Genomic DNA, 18,038 nt, shown 5'->3' with positions numbered 1-18,038 from the left:
GCCTGGATAATTGTGTGATTTTGCACACTTTCAACCATCTGCTTAGCTGACCAAAAGTGGACGAGTAAACAGATGTCAACAAAACACGCTGTTAAATGAAGTATCAGTACCTGTAGACATAAGTTATATAATATGTGTGTGTATGTGTGTGTGTGTGTGTGTGTGTGTGTGTGTGTATGTATAACTATATATATATATATATATATATATATATATATATATATATATATATATATATATATAAATATAAATAATAGTCTACAGACAGCAGGTGCATGTAGCTACCAATAATTTTGGTGCCTTTGAATAAATAAATAAATAAATAAATGTAATCCATGCACTGAAAAAGCTCTGTTTCAACATCTGTGTGGGTGCTAATGTGTATGTATGTGTATATGTATGTGTGTGTATATATATATATATATATATATATATATATATATATATATATGTGTGTGTGTGTGTGTGTATACATATTCACATATATACATATATACACACACACACACACACACACACACACACACACACAGACACACACATATATATATATATATATATATATATATATACGTGTGTGTGTGTGTATATGTGTATATATATATATATATATATATATATATATATATATATATATATATATATATACATATATATATATATATATATATATATATATATATACATATGCAAAATGTGTGTGTGTGTGTGTGTGTGTGTGTATATGTACATATGAAGTATCTACTAGCTTTCAAAGCCATTCATTCATCAAATGGAATCTTATGTCCTGCCCTCTGCCTGTGTGGTAGCAAGTGTTTTATTTCTTTCAAAGTTATAAAGCACTTGTGCTCATATGCTTTTCTTCCCTGTTGCAGCTAGAAATCCATTGAAGCAGCTAAATGTCCTTGTACCACTAAAAATTATCATCCAGTCTCTCCAATCATAAATGAGTTGTTCTTTGCCATGGATCTTAAGACTCACCTCTTTAACTTTGTTTTTCTCTGCTTTTGATTTGAAATTTTTTAAATCCATGGCTTGAATACCTAACAATTTGATTTTGGTTGGAGACCTGATTGTAATACTGTATGTGCTGACTTCAGTTATTCATTGTAGTCAATACTCTCTTAAAAATAAAAAAAAAACCTGGATGCTTTTAAAGACTGTCAGTAACTGCATGCTGTAAGTTACAGTTTATCATACCAGTACTGTGTCCTGACCACAAAACACTATTGGCATTAATTTGTGTACAGAGTTGCAAATCAATCAGTATCTGTCAGTTGTGCTCCCTTAAAACCTTGCACTTGTTGCAGATAACCCTTTTACCTCACCATAGCTATGCCTCTGCAAATGGGATAATACAACTTCTGCATTTGCTAGTCTAAAGTGATGATGCAAAAGGCTCTGTGCTTGGCTTGTTTGTATTTTTCATCTTTGTGAATGACTTGGAAACGGGTCTGTGTTTAGTGATCTAACAAAACGTTCATCGAATGGCTACTCATTGAACACTAAGCATCAAAAGTCTGTTTTATCGAACAGTCATATCATTGTAAATAAAATCATCAAATATTGACCAACATCGTGAACGTCCGATGATGATGTGAAGTAAAACTAAACAAAAACGTTCATAAACATACCTTGTCAAGTGTACACTGCTTAACATAAACTAAAGAAAACCTTTTATATATAAATAAATAAGAACATTATCCCATAATAAATGTAAGCATATACTCAAATACTTCTTTAAAGGCATATTTCCGTGGATCCCAATGCATTCCTATTCAGAAAGAAAAATAATCTAACAGATGCAGAAGTTGAGGCCAGTAAATACATCTACACTTTTAACAAAAGACCTACAGCTGTAATCAGGGATTAGACACGATAATTGTTTCTGTTTTCAGTAACTACTTGTGAACATTGATGCCTTTTGGTAGTTTTCCATTTCTTTGGAGAAAGGAGGCAACTAGCCAACAACTGCAGACGTAACTCATCAACTCTGTTTTGCTCCCTCAGTAGTATAGACATAACAGTAGGGATGTCCGAGATTCTCCTATCTAGTAAGTAAACAACAAACTCACCTATGCCATCCTTTAACATAGTTTTGAGTCCAAGGCAAGCACAACTCATTTAAACAGGAAATATTCCAAAACTTAACTGAAACATAGGAGGAAATGGAGTACAAATAGAACTACTTTACATGGATGACCTAGCAAATACACATCTGTAAAGTATGTAAGAACAACTTTACTTTCAACTGGAAACACCTCATCTTCTTTTAAAAATTACAGAGCTACAAGTTTTTTTTTAATAGCAAGTGAGAATTCCATAGATTTACCATAAAGAGCTGATAATCCTAGTACTTGCACTTTTCTCCAAATGTTTCACTTTGCTCAGAACAGTCAGCCTTTGCATTCTAGGTCATTAATATTATGTTCAGTATTTTTAATAGCAGCCATTTCAAAGTTGCACAATACAAACTTTACAGCTGCACTCAACTGACTTTCTGAAATTAAATGCAAAATGCATTCCCACATAATCTGTAAGCTTTATAGGACTTTTTACCCATCAAACAGTAGACAAGAGGAAAATACTTTGTAGTACCTCCATATGTTAGTAATCCATGTATGCTATATAGCTGTCGACAAAACCCCCCTTAGTTAAAAAAAAACTCCATCCATATACCATATTGCTGAACTGCATAGGTCAATTAAATTCTCCTTTGTAGAAAACACTTAAATATGCAAATTACTATGAATATCTGCCATACATTTCTGAATACATATACTGCTTTTCAAGTGACAGCTACTGACAGACACTGTACTTAGAGGTATGCATGTTCTACTGTCCAAAATCTTCTTTCTATGTCTAAGATGATTTACTTGCTGAAGCATACACCTTCTAGGAGATAGTGCTACTGTGGTCTTTAATGACTCACTAGCAATTAAATCATCTGCAAGTAGTGAAGGTGCATCTCTACATGGCACAGGTTTTTCCTTTAAATTTTTACATGGTATATACTTCTCTTCTTCACTTAGGTCAGACGCATGATGATGCGTAACTGACTTTAACAATTCCTCTTTGTCACAAGCAGTTTTCATTACAGCTCTTCCTCTACACTTTTCAGTAAACGCTTGACAGCAACACCAATACTTTTTCCTTGACTAGCCTTTCAAGATTGAACAAGTAACCATCTATAACTAACATATCCTTCTGTCTTTGAGACTTCACAGTGCTATACAACATCCCTAATGCACCAGGACTGCTCTCAGATATTTCAGCTGTAGCAGTAGATTACAGACTGCCTTACGCACAATGCAACGTACATTTACACCACTTATCTACCACATTTCTATATATGATAATCAAACTAAGAGTATACATTATTGATATACATTAAAATTGTGTACTATACCTTGTCTTCAAAAAAGAAATAAAATATACTGGTTCAAAATACTATTTTAATAAATATATTTAATTTTATAATTAAGATATCACGGAAAATGTATATTAATATCAGTACATTTAGTGTGACGTATACATGTACTACGTGCTATTTACTTGTTGGCCAACTACGAAAGTTCGATGATTTTATTTATGATGATATGCCTATACAAGAAAATGGATGTTCAATGTTAAGTGTTCGATGAGTAGCCATTCAATTAAATTTCCTTTGACTGGTAAACATAGACTGTGGAAACAGGCTGTTAGGTTAACCCATTGTGCTGATGACTTGAGACTACCTTTTTGAACCTGTTCTTTGTCAGTTGAAAATAAGTGGCTTCATTAGATTTAACTCCATTCAGGCCAAGCTGTCCAGATCAAGCTTTTGTCTAACATCTTCAAAATAAAATGCATTGCATTTGTGATTTTACTGGCTTTTTCTTCACTTGCTTTAGATTTACTTTTTACCTCCACAAAGTCTGCTTCTGGAGGTGGTCTTGAACAACAGTGTCATGTTTAATCTTCATTTGATATTTCTCATAAAAAAAAAATAATAAAATAAATGTGTTTTGTCATACTATACGGGACCACAGAAGTGTTGGTAGTTCAACTGATGCCTGTACTGTAAAGCAACACACCACCCCATCACCTCTTCAAGCGAAGAGTAAAAAAGCACTTCATTCACTGTATAATCATTACAGTTAAATCTATGAACTCCACCCCCAAGCTCTTGTAATCAAGTGCAAAAAAAAAATGGACATTCAGGCACACCAAACAGATTCCCCCCCGAGCCATTCGGGTCCCATTTCTGTGTCCCTGCCCGAAAACTCTCCTTCTCCATACTCTGCCTGCATGGGGTGCTGCAGGACTCGTGCTTTAGTATACAAAAGAAAACAATTTCTCCTTTTTAAACTGTAGAAAACTGCTTTCTACAAATGTAGCAAACAGTTGCTACAGTTTGTTACCATACCTGCACAGAGTGCTACAGTACTCAAGTTTTAGTTTAAAAAAAATAATTTTTAAAAGTAGCAAACCATTTACTACAAAGGTTGGGCGTCGAGCTGGCACCTCGGTGTTTTTAAAAATCTACTGCCAATCATTAGCGGACTGGAGTTCTGCTGTGGCGACCCCTTACCGGGAAAAAGCCGAAAGACAAACAACAACAACAACTGAGCAGCACTACAGTGCTCAGCTTTGACTGCAAACAAAACACTGGCTTTCAAAAGCCAATATTATTTTAAAGAAAGATCCAGATCGGCTGATTGCATCCCCCAACGCTTTGTGGTTGGGATGGTTGCCCCTCTCATTCCACCCTACATACTCTACTGCAGGACCAGCACTTTTATAGTCAGCTGTAACAGAACAGTTGCAGCCTCTGCTTTCCTGCTGCCCAGAATCTTGCATGCTTTCTCTTTACTAATTTTATCAGAGTCACCATTCATAAATCTAAGCTGGCCAGCAACTTAACTGGCACCCCACTCACACCACTGTGAGGCCATGAGCTAATTTACATAATTAACTAGCTTAGATAGTTAGAATTAATTGATTAGCTGCAGATTCCCCATTAAGAAATGGTTCACAGTCTGTTATACACCAATAACAGCCTAGTACTACTCCATAGGCACCTTGTAAATGCAAGCCAAACCACTTGTCTTTAGACAAGAATATTTAGCCAAGCACCAAACACTGAAATAAACTCTTGAGGCAAATTTCTATATTTTAAGACAAAGATGGTTTCAAATTAGCTACTGTGTTTCATCTAACCAGTAATGGATAGGGTTGTCACCTTTGGAAGAAGCAAACACCTGACAAAAGCCCCATCCTTTGTAACACCCATTGCTACACCCATTTCATTAAGTAAATTTGTATTGCTTCTCTTTCAAAATTAATAATCATGCTAGCAACAGTTTTTAAGACTCAGTAAATAATTTACTAAATGTGAAGCACACATTACTTTGGAAAATGCTGATATCTGTGCAGTCACTGAGACATGGTTCAAAGGTGCGGAAAGCAACCTGGCCATGTAGGGTTACAATGCCTTCCATATTTCAGACTATAAACTGAGCATGAAACAACCAAAGGAGGAGGTGTATCCATCTTTATTAAGGATAAGTACACCTCAAGACTGGTCAAACAGTGACAGTTGAGCTACTCCATGTCCAATTAACTGTAGGCAAAGCCCCCTACCACATCTTAGCTAGCTATAAGCCCCCCACCATGCAACAGGTAAAGCATACCGGATATCTGTACTTACTGGAATCACTTGCCATACAGCTCAACACCTTACTTATGGGTGATTTTAATTATCCTACCATCAACTGGGAAACATACATGAGCACAAACATGCTGGCTCAGAGGTTCTTGGATTTTGTCAATGCAAATGCTCTGGAACAGCTAATCAGCACACCCCCAACAGGCTCAAATGTCCTGAACATAGTACTCACTAACATGGGAGAGCATTGCACCCCCCCACCCGTGTATCCTTCCTTGTAAGATTAGACCATAAATCAGTCTCACTCAATGTAATTATAATACCAGATACCTCATCAAGCTCAAAAATGCTTAAGAATTTTTCAGAGATAAAAAATTACGTCCTACTAAGTGATAGTATAAGAAGTTTCAAAACTCCCTTGAATGCAGATAGCATGAACTCCTATGCAGATGTGTACACCAATGCCTTGTATAGTCACTTAAGCAGTTATATAGAAGTGGCTGTACCTGACTGGATTAAAACCAGGTCTTGCCAAACAAGCAAGCCACCTTGGTCGATCCCTAGTATAAACAGGCTGTATAACAAGAGAAGAAATTAATGTCCAAGAACAAGTGGGAACGGGCCCAGCAGGGGAAGAAATCCCTTTCTAGCTTAAACAATCAAGTCAGAGATCTTGTCGAGTCCTATAAAGCTAATTGCGAAAGAAAAATAGTCACCCTAGCTAAGGATAATCACAAGGTATTTTTTAACTGCATCTGAAATCTAAAAGGGAATACCCAGCTATGTGCTGAACTGATTGTGGATGGCACCACCCATGGTCAACCAGAGGTAATAGCCCACCTGACAGATTTGGAACAAACTTCACCCCCCTGTCCCCTCTAGTCATTTCCCAAAGTATCCTTGGCCTGTTATCTCAAGAGAGCAGGTCATCTTGACACTGTCTAAGGCCATAAACATAGCATCAGTGGGACCAGACAACACCCTAGGCTGCCTTTTAAACAACATAAAAACGTGACCTAGCAGACCCACTTGGATCCCTGTTTAACACGACTGGCAAACTAGCTATGTTTCATCAGAATGGAGGACAACAATAGTAATCCCTGTGCACCAAGGGGGATTATCAACCAACCCTTGGAATTATAGGCCCATATGCCTGACTAGCCTCATTTGCAAGGCCATGGAAAGAATCATTATGGATCTTATTTTATTATGGGGTCTTAATGGAGAGATGAAAAGTCAGCAAGCAAAGGAGAGATGTAGTGCTGAAATTGAATTCATCTTCAAGTCTTGGTGAGTACCTTTGTGAGGTGGACCCTGTTTTTCACAAAATCTCACCAAGGTGAAACTGATATATAGACTGTATTTATATAGCATCTATCATGGACAGAAGCAAGTAAAAGACAAAAAAGATACCTGGGTGCACAAGACCCAGGATAAAAAAGTGCCCAATCTTGGTAGGCACACAGGTGCCAGGACTGGAAAAAAATGACAGTGTAAAATCCTCAAAAAAGAGAAACATTCCTACAATGGGGCCAGGACAGACCCAGGGGGAGGATGATTCCCCCCCCCCTCCGTTGTAGAAGGAATTAGCAGTCCACAAAAATCACAAAAATTGATAGGCCAAAGAAAAGCCATAAAGACAATAGAGTGGACCATTGAGGATAAGAAAGAAGTTATGTATTGTTATTGTTATGTAAAAAGACTAGAATTTCCAGACACAAGACATACAAAACAATTAAGAGAGAGAAATTAGAGGAAAAAAAAAATACTTCCGCAGGAAAAACTGTCAGAAGTTTCAAATAAAAATTTGCGTTCATTAATACAACAGATTTTTGAAAAACAGTATATAGATCAAGAAACTTTGATCTGTTTGGAAAGTATCTGAGGAAGTGCGAAAATATAAACAATAAAACCTAGAGATATTTGAAAAATATAAATAAGAAATATGGACATGGGAAAGAGAGAGATTTGATAATGGTGCAATATTTATGCAAAGGAGAAAGCCAAGTTAACTAATACAGAGAAGGCAGCCCCAAAAATATTCAAAGAGTAATGCAGGCAAAGGCATCCAGATATGGAAAATTTCACAATAAAAAAAAAAAATATCACAAAGATGGAATGTGGAAAACAAGATTAGTAAAGCAGAAGTTAAAGAAATAGAAGTTGAAGTTATGGAGTGCCTGCAAAGTGAAGGATTTAATGTAGAAAGTCTAACGCAGACTACATCACAGCATGATGGAGTGAGTCCCCAGAATAAGGAAAACTAAGAAGATCACGAGACATCTGAAGAAGAAATATGGGCAGGGGAAAGGAAAAGAGATTTAATATGGTGTAATATTTAGGCAAAGGAAAAAGCAAAATTAACCAATACAAAAAGAGCAGCACCAAAGATATTTGAAGAGAAATACAGGCAAAGGAATCCGGATATGGAGAACTTTACAATACACAAAATAAGAAGACTAAGAGGAAAAGTAGAAAAAGAGAGTAGTGATGGAGAAGTCAAATAAATAGAAATTGAGGTTATGGAGCACCTGCAAAGAGAAGGATTCAGTGTATAAAATCCATTACAGAAAGCACCACAACAGAATAAAGCAATGGATATCCAAATTAAGGGGAAACCAGTGGAACAGGAGGCAATTGATCGGGTGCCATATCAAGATATTTTGGAGCCTTCCACAGGAAACCAGTATAAACATTCACTTGAAGCTAGACAGCAGGGAAAGGAACAGGAAACTGTGGAAACTGATACAGTCAGTGATGAGGAGTGATAGGCCAGTGAGTCCCCATATGACAGAGCAGCAGATGACACAGGATGAAATTGAAGAGAAGGTGCCATATGAAAATGCTATAGAACGTTCTGTAGAATGTCCACAGGAAATGGAAAGCAAGGGATGTGCCCTCATTTTGGAAGAAAATTAGCTAAGAGAAGGGTTGATTGATTTAATGGACATTGATAGATATATTAAAATCAATGAGAGAAATAAACTGCAGAAGGTCAATAAAACCCAAAAAGTAAGAAGTCTGATAAAACCAATGACTGCAGTAATTAGGGCTGTCCATAGAGATCCATGTGATATAACAAAAGTAAATGGGATATATTACTGTGCTGCTAAATTAATAACTGATAAAGTTCTACCACACGAGTACAGGATAGTAAGGGAAAGGAAGGGGAGAAATCGAATACCATCATGGAAGTATCGAATAGAGAAAACTATAAAGCAGTTAAGACAAGAAGTGTCACTGTTAGAAGATTATAGAAGTGGGAATAGATCACCAAAAATACTAAGAGAAATAGATGTGATTAAAGCAATGCACAGTATTAGAACAGACCAGGATCTATCATGCGCTATCACAAATAAAAAACTAAAAATTTCAGCACAGTTGGAAAAAGCTTAAAAGATACACAGATAAATATAAGGGAAAGTTATTGATGACCCAAAAAGTTTTATAGAGAATTGGGAAATAAGGTAAAATGAATTGAAAGATGGCTAAAAAAAGAGGAAGTAGATACATTTTGGAGAAGTATCTATGAAGATCCTGTGGAACATAACAAAGATGCTAAATGGATAGAAGAAGTAAAAGAAAGGATGAGAAGTTTAAAGGTAAGGGATATGAAATGGGATGAAGTAACAGCCAGAGAGAGTGAAACAAAGTTAAGAAAAGCCTTTAACTCTAAAATCCCAGGCCCAGAAGCAGTACCTAACTTTTGGTTAAAAGTATTAACATCTTTGCACAAGGATTTAGCCATGAGTAAGAACTATTTATATGTGCACCCCGAACAGACACCACACTGTCTAACAACAGGCAAAACAATGCTCTTACTTAAGAGTGAACCTGCAAGCTACCCTAAACATTATAGACCAATAACTTGCCTTCTGACGACATATAAACTATACACAGGAATTAAAGCCGACAGAGTTTATAGTCATTTAGAAGAAAACTCAATTATGGCAGTAGAACAAAAGGGGCAATAAAAGAAAGTAATATGGAACAAAGGATTATTTGTTGTTAAATAAAGTTATAGTGGAGTATTGTAAAAAGGGGAAGAATTTAAGTATGGTATGGATTGACTACAAAAAAGTATTTGATAGTATCCCACATTCATGGATAACAGAATGCTTAGAAATGTATAAGATACACCCTACACTTACTACATTACAGTAACCATGAAACAATGGCAGACCACTTTGCAATTAAGCCATGATAAAGGACAGATTATTATCCCAGGGATAAAAATTCAAAGGGGGATATTCCAGGGTGACTTTCTGTCACTGTTGCTATTCTCCCTTGTCATTAACCCATTAAGCTGTTTACTTAACAGGTTAGGCCATGGCTACAATTTGGCTCCTAGAAAACAACAAAGTCTAATGACTTCTCACCTTCTCTTTGTCATTGATTTAAAACTGTATAACTCATCAGATGAGGAACTGAAAGCACAACTGCAGGTTGTCAAAACTTTTTCAGATGATAATAGAATGTAACTTGGTCTTAATAAATGTGCAAAAGCAAACTTTAAAGCAGGAAAACTGCAGCACCAGGAAAACATCAGTTTGGGACAATAATGTGATATAAAAGAACTTGAGCAAGAGGGAGTGTATAAATACTTGGGAGTTGATGAAAGATCAGCAATAAAATATGAACAAATGCAAATAAAACCCAGTAAGGAATGCTTTAGTAGACTTTAATTAATCCTGAGAACAGCATTGACATCTAGGAACAAGATCCAAGCTGTAAACCAATTTGCTCTTCCTGTCCTAACTTATTTGGAGTGACTGACTGACCCCATAAAGTATTGGATAGATTAGATATTAAAACAAGAAAGAAGCTTCATGCTCACCAAATGATTTATAAAAATCAGTGTATATCAAGATTATATGTTCCCCATTCCGAAGGAGGGATGGGCCTCCTTGAAATTGATTACATGTATACACCTGCAATCCACACATATCTACTGACCTCACAAAATCCAAATGTAGTGAAAGTTTTGAAACATGAGGAGAATAAATGTAAGATGACTTATCTACTTAATTTAGTAGAAGCATATCGATGTCAAGCAGGAATGGAAATCAAACCAGAAGTACATAAAAACCAGGCAGCAACTGAATGTGCCAAAAAACAAAAGAAAGAATATAAGGTGAAGGACCAGATGAGAAAGCAAGAAATGTGGAAAAAGCATAAATATAGTTGCAAGTATAGAAAACTTCTGGAAGAACCTCATGTTGATCAGGAACGAATGCAGGAATGGTTAAAGAGAAGCGAATTCAAACCAAGAAATGAAAGGTTAATATTGGCAGCCCAAGATAGTGGGCTACGTACACGCTGGTTTACAAAGTCCATTGAATATGTGGGAGAAACAGACAAATGTAGGTTTTGTAAAACCGAACTGGAAACAGTCACACACCTTGTTGCGACACACTAATGGCAGAAGGACTGTATACTGAAAGGCATAATAATGTGGTGAGACTGTTGCACTGGGGACTGTGCAAACATTATGGTATCAAAGTGGCTGAAAAACACTGGAAACATGAGCCACAAAGCATCATAGAAAATGATGAAGTTTATATCACATGGGATCACCCATTACCAACAGTTCAAAAGGTAGATGCTAGAAAACCAGATATAGTGGTCTAAGAAAAGAAGACAAAAGTAGCATTGATCATTGAAATTGCCACACTCAGTGACTACAGTGTCTTGCGTACTGAGACACGAAGTCATAAAATACCAGGATCTGCAGGCAGAAAGAAGAGCAATGTGGAAGAAAGATACCAGGACAGTTCCAATAGTAGTAGGAGCAGTGGGTTTTAAAAAAAGAATCTGCAGTCGTATTTAGATATGTTAAAACTCCATGTAACCCCATACAAATTGCAGAAGGAGTCAAAACTGGGCACATTGCAGGTGCTGTAAAGTGCACTTTTGTCTGACATCAAAGATTGAAACAATACTAATTTCATGAACTTTAATCATACTTTGACTTAGGAATGGGGTCCATTCCCATCATGGTATTAGAAACCCAAAAGATTTGGAGAAATTAGGAAGGGAGAGACCTTTATTAGCAAGGGCATAAATAATCTCCAAACTTTGGACCAACACAGTTTGGATTTGTTAAAGGTAGATCATGCCTGTGAAACATGGTTGACTTCTTTGAGAAATTCACCAAGGCCTTGGACAAAGGAAAGACTGTGCATACCATCTATTATGACCTACCAAGGCATTTGACACAATCCTCCACTCAGGTCTTTCTATAACTCTCCCAATTGGGAATTAACACCTACATTATCAGATGGGTAGCCAACTGGCTCACCAACAGGCCACATACCATCAAAGTGTGTGACTTCACCTCTAACAAAAGACCAGTCACCAGTGGCCTACCACAGGGTTCTGCGCTGGGCCTCTTTCTGTTTGGAATTTATTTCCAGAGGTTCAGGCAAACTTGGATGGCCTGTGGCTGACCAAGTTCACTGACAAATGCAAATTGGGAGCAATCACTCAGTCCCCCAGCGATGTTAATAGACTGCAGATGGGGTTAACGCAGACAAATGATTGGTGCCAAAGCCATGAATTAAAACGAAATGCAAAAAAATGCATTATTATTATTCCCTTTTGGGAAAGCTGACATCCCTGCTAATTACATTATAGACAGCATTCCCCCTAAGTGTAGACCCAGTGGTATGTGATCTGGGTATTCAGGTTGATAGCAATCTGAACTTTAACCATCATGTATCTACAGTAGCAAGGAAATCCTTCTATGCCACACATCTTTTAAATAAAGGCATCACATTTAGATCTAAGGATGTTATAATTCTATTACACTCAGCCCTCGTCAGACAAATAATTGAGTACAAGGCTCCCTTTTGTGTGTAACTCACCAGACACCTGCAACAAATGGGGAGACCATAGAGGTTTCTCACCAAGAAATTACAGGGTACACAAAACAAGTCTTATGTGGAAAGAGTGAAAGCTCTTGTCATTGTATTCTCTCTCCTACAGGTTGATAAGAGGTGACCTGTGCCTTGCTTATTGGGCAGAGTCTGATTCAGCCCTGATGGAAATGCTACACATTCATAAATCAAACTGCATGAGGGTCACTTGCTTCAGGAGTTTTAACCTGACCTCTGACATGAACAGGTCATGCTGGAGAGGTGAATACATCTTCCAGAAACTGCCACTTCTCTGGAACAAGCTTCCAATTCATGTGAAACAGATCTCCTCCCTGATTCTCTTCAAATGCAACCTAGATCAATGGGTGGGTGACTGAAAATTCACTCCTGGGATGGTGCTCATGTCCCTTCTGGACAGAGGAAGTCGGTATTAATTGCCATAGACCTTACCTCTGTGAACTTCACACACCTACCCACTCACTCCTGGGATGGTGCTCATGTCCCTTCTGGACAGAGGAAGTCGGTATTAATTGCCATAGCCTTACCTCTGTGAACTTCACACACCTATCCACTGACAATTGGAGTGTGAAATGTGTGTGCATACATATGGAATTGTTTCCTCAGAACTGAGTCTAAATGGTTTTGAAGCCTCTGGTCAACAAACAAAAATAAATAAACATCTGATGGAATTAATCAGCAGATCATTTTGGGGTGGGGGGGGTTCTCATCAGATTGCATCCATGCAGTGGTAATGGTTACTTACAAAGGTAGAGCAAGAAGTAGCTTTGGCTAGTAAAGGCCAACAAGCCTAATGTTAGTGGTTTAAAAAATGACGGAGATGGTCCTACAGTCAAGACTTGCAAAGCTCCTGGAACAGAATGGATTACTAATCACATTTCAGCATGGATTCAGAGCAGGGCATACATCTCATCTGTCCAAATCTTTGGCTCATATTTTTGGTTTGTTCCTCATAAAATTTGTGGTTTTCTAGCAAATCAATGAGGATTAAAGTCTCTGAATAATGATATACATTTCAGTTTCAGATTTTATGTCCCTGAGGAAATGCAGGATAACACATCCTGTTATTCTAGCAACTTTCTAAGTTTATAAGAGCAATATTTAAAATTTGTCCCTATTTTTTGGCCTTTGTCCTTCCATTATTTTAGGTTTTGTTCAGATTTCTTGTACTAACAGGTTGAGAGGTATGGAGTAGGGTGATCCCATTAGACTTACCCGATCCATTTTTCTGATGAGTCACTAGAGAGGTGGACAGTGGCAACTACTGCAGAAGTGATCTATCTACAGTTCAACAAAACCTTTGACTCTGTAATATCACATGTGTGTTGCAAAGATGAGAGGGATAAAAGTAAGTAGGAAACTACCTGGCTAACTGGATTAGTGGTTAGATAACAGGGTAATAACAAGGACAGCTGTCAAAAAGAAAGGTCACAGATGGTGTCCTAAAGGGGTCTATTCGCTGGAGTACTTAATTTATTCATGTCGAATCTCACATGGGGTAAAGAAAGCAACAATAGTATCTTTGCAAACCATGCCAAGGTTGAAGGGCTAGTATCAGGATGGAGGACAGACCTGAACAGGAACATAAAGGTGGGAGACATTGAAAAAGGAAGCAGCTTCACTGCAATCCTGCCAGTTGTATGGCAGTAATATAAGCACAGTGGAATCGCACTAAAAATCAAGTATGCGAACAACTTGATAATTATTACAGAAAGTATGAACTACTAGGCACAGAGTGAAAGGGCAGTAGCAAAAATTACCTAGCTGCTGGAATATATAACCACAGGGTAATTCAAAGATGAAAAAGTGGTAATACTTCCCATTCAGATGCTGATAAGGCCATAGCTAGTCTAGCCTTGTAGGGAAAAATAGGTCTAATTTCTGGGAAGAACACAGAGCAGGGTATCTCCTGTGGAAGGTTAATGGAGGGTATGATGTACAAGAAGAGCAAGTGAACTAGACTTCTTTGTACTTTCAGAAGAGCAGCAGGAGAATATGATATATGTATACAAAGCACTAAAATGGAAATATGAGTGAAATGCGTGTGTGCAGTGGGAAGGAAGGAATGGGAATAACTAATAGATTTAACAGATGAGTTTAATCTGCATGTGAGAATATTCTCTTTTTTTTTCCATTGAGGTGTATCGCAAAGATTGAGCTGACTCATTGGCCTGACAGCTGTACCCAACCAGATTATATTCCTGCAGCAAAAAAAACTATCTCCAGTTGATTGTTGTTATGATGACTGTATTCATACAAATGTGTTTCTTTTCATTCAGAGTTCTGACTATAAGTACAGTAACCTATAACTTCATCTTGCATGTATGCAAACATACATGAGACTAGACAATAAACTGACAAGTTATAAAATGCCCATTCCTCATTCTTGTTGTATAATTGCCCTCTGCTAGTTTAAATGCATCAGCTATAAGATGATTTGTTTTAACAATTGGCTTAGTAGCTGGTATCATTCCAGTGAGATCCAGTATCATCTCCTGGAGGCAAACTGACAGTAAAACTTGCTTTACAAATGATAGCCTGCATCTTGTCATTAAATGGTTTCCAAAAACTGGGTAAGGTCTTTGCTGCCCCCACTGTTCCTTTTTTTTATGCTGAGTTCGTCTAAGGAACATCACAACTTAACAAACACATCTGATTCCAAATTGGGTAAAATCTATGTGGCTCTTCGTGCCAAGAGTCTAAACAGCAAACTGCATAATCTCAAGGCCATTCTGCATCTGAAATGCGTACATGTATGCATAGTTACTGAGACATGGTTCAAATGTAAAGGAAACACTTCCTCAATACCTGGGTTTTGTGACTACCATGCCTTTAGACCCTTTGGAAGCTGCAGCAGAGTCTTGTTTATCTGTGACCATTTCTCTTCTAGGCTGATACCTAGTGACTCATATACTGAGCTCTTAGAACACCAACATACTTGAGGTAAGTCAAACTTTCAACTTAAGTCTTGTTACAAAGCTTCTGCCATAACACTGGACTATGCAAAATCCATGAATTTCCTAGAAGAACTCCATGTAAGCAACAGCTCATTTATTCCTAGCGGCTTCAGCTATCACTCAACAGATCAGAGTACCTACACTTCCAACATAGGATATGCACAATGATTTTTGGATTGGATAAACACAAACTCCTTTGATCAAATTGTCCTCAAACCCACCAAGGGGTGGAAATTCTTGATCTGGTTTTTACAAACTCTACTCATGCCTGATCCATTCCCCCGGTCTGGCCTTCACTGATAAAGTCAGACCACTAGCTTGTGAACATTCCCCCAGTAACCAATACCACCCTCACTAGAGACTTCAAAAAGGCCAACCTCATCCAATTATACAACAAAATCACTAGACTTACCCCCAGTATTTTCATAGCTGATCCTGGATATGCAGACAGCTACTCTAAGGATTTTTATGCTATTTAGATAAGTACATTAATGTAGCAGTCCTCACTAAAACCAAATACATTAGGAGATTCAAAAGTAAACCACATTGGTGGTCAGTTGATATAAACAAACCGAATAACAAAAGGAAGAAACTCCTTAAATAAGTCTAGAACTTTCTAGCTGAGAATAGTATTAAAACCTCACTAAAAATTTGAAGACCACTGTAAGGACCAGTAAACATCCCATAAACTGTGAGTAGCATCTGAGGTAATTGATAACTAAACGTTCTTCTTCAGCACCATTAGAAAACTAAGAAATCATTTACAACATTATTCTGAATCTTTCCACAATGGAACATCTCACTTAAACCCAATCACATTGCAGACATACTGGCAAACAGGTTTGCTGCTAACTTCTCCTCTAAAACTCCCATTTCAACTCCAGTCATCCATGAGTTACTCCCACACCCTGCCATCACTAAGGAACATGTCCTTAAGATACTAAAACCTAAAACACTGCTTCTGTGGGTCCTGATAATATACTGAATTGTATAATTAGCAGTATCATATACACACTTGCTGACCACCCCCCCCCAGCCTGTAGTTAGGATTAGATTAAACAGTGTATGTCCCTTAATCCTTGTGTATTGTGTAATGCTGCTCTTAGATAAGGATGGACCCCAAAGGCCCTGGAAACTAGATCTATCAAACTTATAAGTCTGATCTGTAAAACCATGAAACATATCATCACTGACCACATAAATCATGATCTCAGCAATCTTGTTAGGCTGAACTCACAACATTTTGGCTTCAAAAAAGTAGGTCATGCATACTAAATGCTGTCAGCTTCTTTGAGATGGTCACTCAAGTGGTGGACAGTATACACACTGTTCAAGCTGCCTATCTTGATCTAGAGAAGTGATTTGACACCGAACCACATGATGGAATTATTAATAAGCCAATGGCCTTAAATGTTAATCCTTCTGTGCTAAGATGAATAGCCAAGTGTCTGAAGAGCAAAATGCAAGTTGCCCATGTAGATGGTGCCTCTTCAAACAGAGAGACAGTGAATAGTGGTGTCCCCCAGGTATTTGTGCTTGGTCCCTTCCTGTTTTTATTTATTTCTCTCTCTGACCTCAAGACTGTTAAAACTGATCTTTGGTTGGCCACATTTGTTGATGATTGCAAACTGGACATAATTGTCAAATCTGCTAAAGATATGTTTACCTTTCAAAGTGAACTCAAATAGGTTGATGTTTAGAAAAATACTGAAACTAAATACTTAGATATTTAAATATCATCCCCTTTGGGAAACAGCTAATCAGTGCATCCTGCAGCATTGACAACATTTTATTATCAAGAGACTATGATTAGAGATCTGGGCATTTAGGTAGATAGATCCCTCTCCTTTTCACCATGTGACTACTGTAGCCAGGAAATCATTCCATATTTTGCAACTAATTGCCAAAAGTGTCTCTTCAAAATCCATAGCATCATCTTTCCCTTATATTCTGCTCTATTCAAACTCGTTATTGAACATAACACACCCTTTGGTGTATGTCTCACTAGACACACACAAATTTGAAAAGCCACCAAAGTTCCTTACTAAAAAGATCTGTGGTATTAAAAGTTCCACTTACCATGAGAAAATAGAAGCATTACTAATTTATTTTGTTTGATTGTCTAGTTCAGTTCTTTGTTGAGGCGCCTTCTTTGTAAAGCATGGTTGCCCTACTTCTGTTTGCATGTTTTTTGTTGCAGCCTCTGGTTCTCCACACATCAAAGACAATATGTCATTAGGTAAATTGTGGTGCTTCTAAATTGGTCGTAGACATGTAAGTGTGCTTGTATATACACGTGTGCACCCTGAGAGGGACTGGTGTCCTGTCCAGTTCTGGTTCTCTGCCTTATACATGTTTCTTTCCAGGATAAGCTCTGCCGCTGCTGCCCCCACCATGAAAAGGAAAAGTGGATATTGAAAAATGATTGAGAGATGAATTAACAGTAATCTGGATTTCAGATGAATACCTTCTGTCAGTCTGAAAATATCAAACTGAAATGCATAATCTCAAAATCATAAATTGCTTTACTCATTG

At 37.5% G+C, this 18,038-nt stretch overlaps 1 protein-coding gene across 1 annotated transcript in view; it reads left to right on the top strand.

Annotated features, from left to right (window-relative positions):
* The window catches only part of LOC122803869, a 1,036,817-nt gene that overhangs the window by 56,810 nt on the left and 961,969 nt on the right, over positions 1 to 18,038 (top strand). The window lies entirely within an intron of this gene.

This window comes from Protopterus annectens, chromosome 6.part0, assembly GCF_019279795.1.
Source record: "Protopterus annectens isolate FY-2018-M chromosome 6.part0, PAN1.0, whole genome shotgun sequence".
Taxonomy (NCBI): Eukaryota; Metazoa; Chordata; order Ceratodontiformes; family Protopteridae; genus Protopterus; species Protopterus annectens.
The sequence above is the reverse complement of the archived record's forward strand: the minus strand, read 5'-3'. Positions and strand labels throughout refer to the sequence as shown.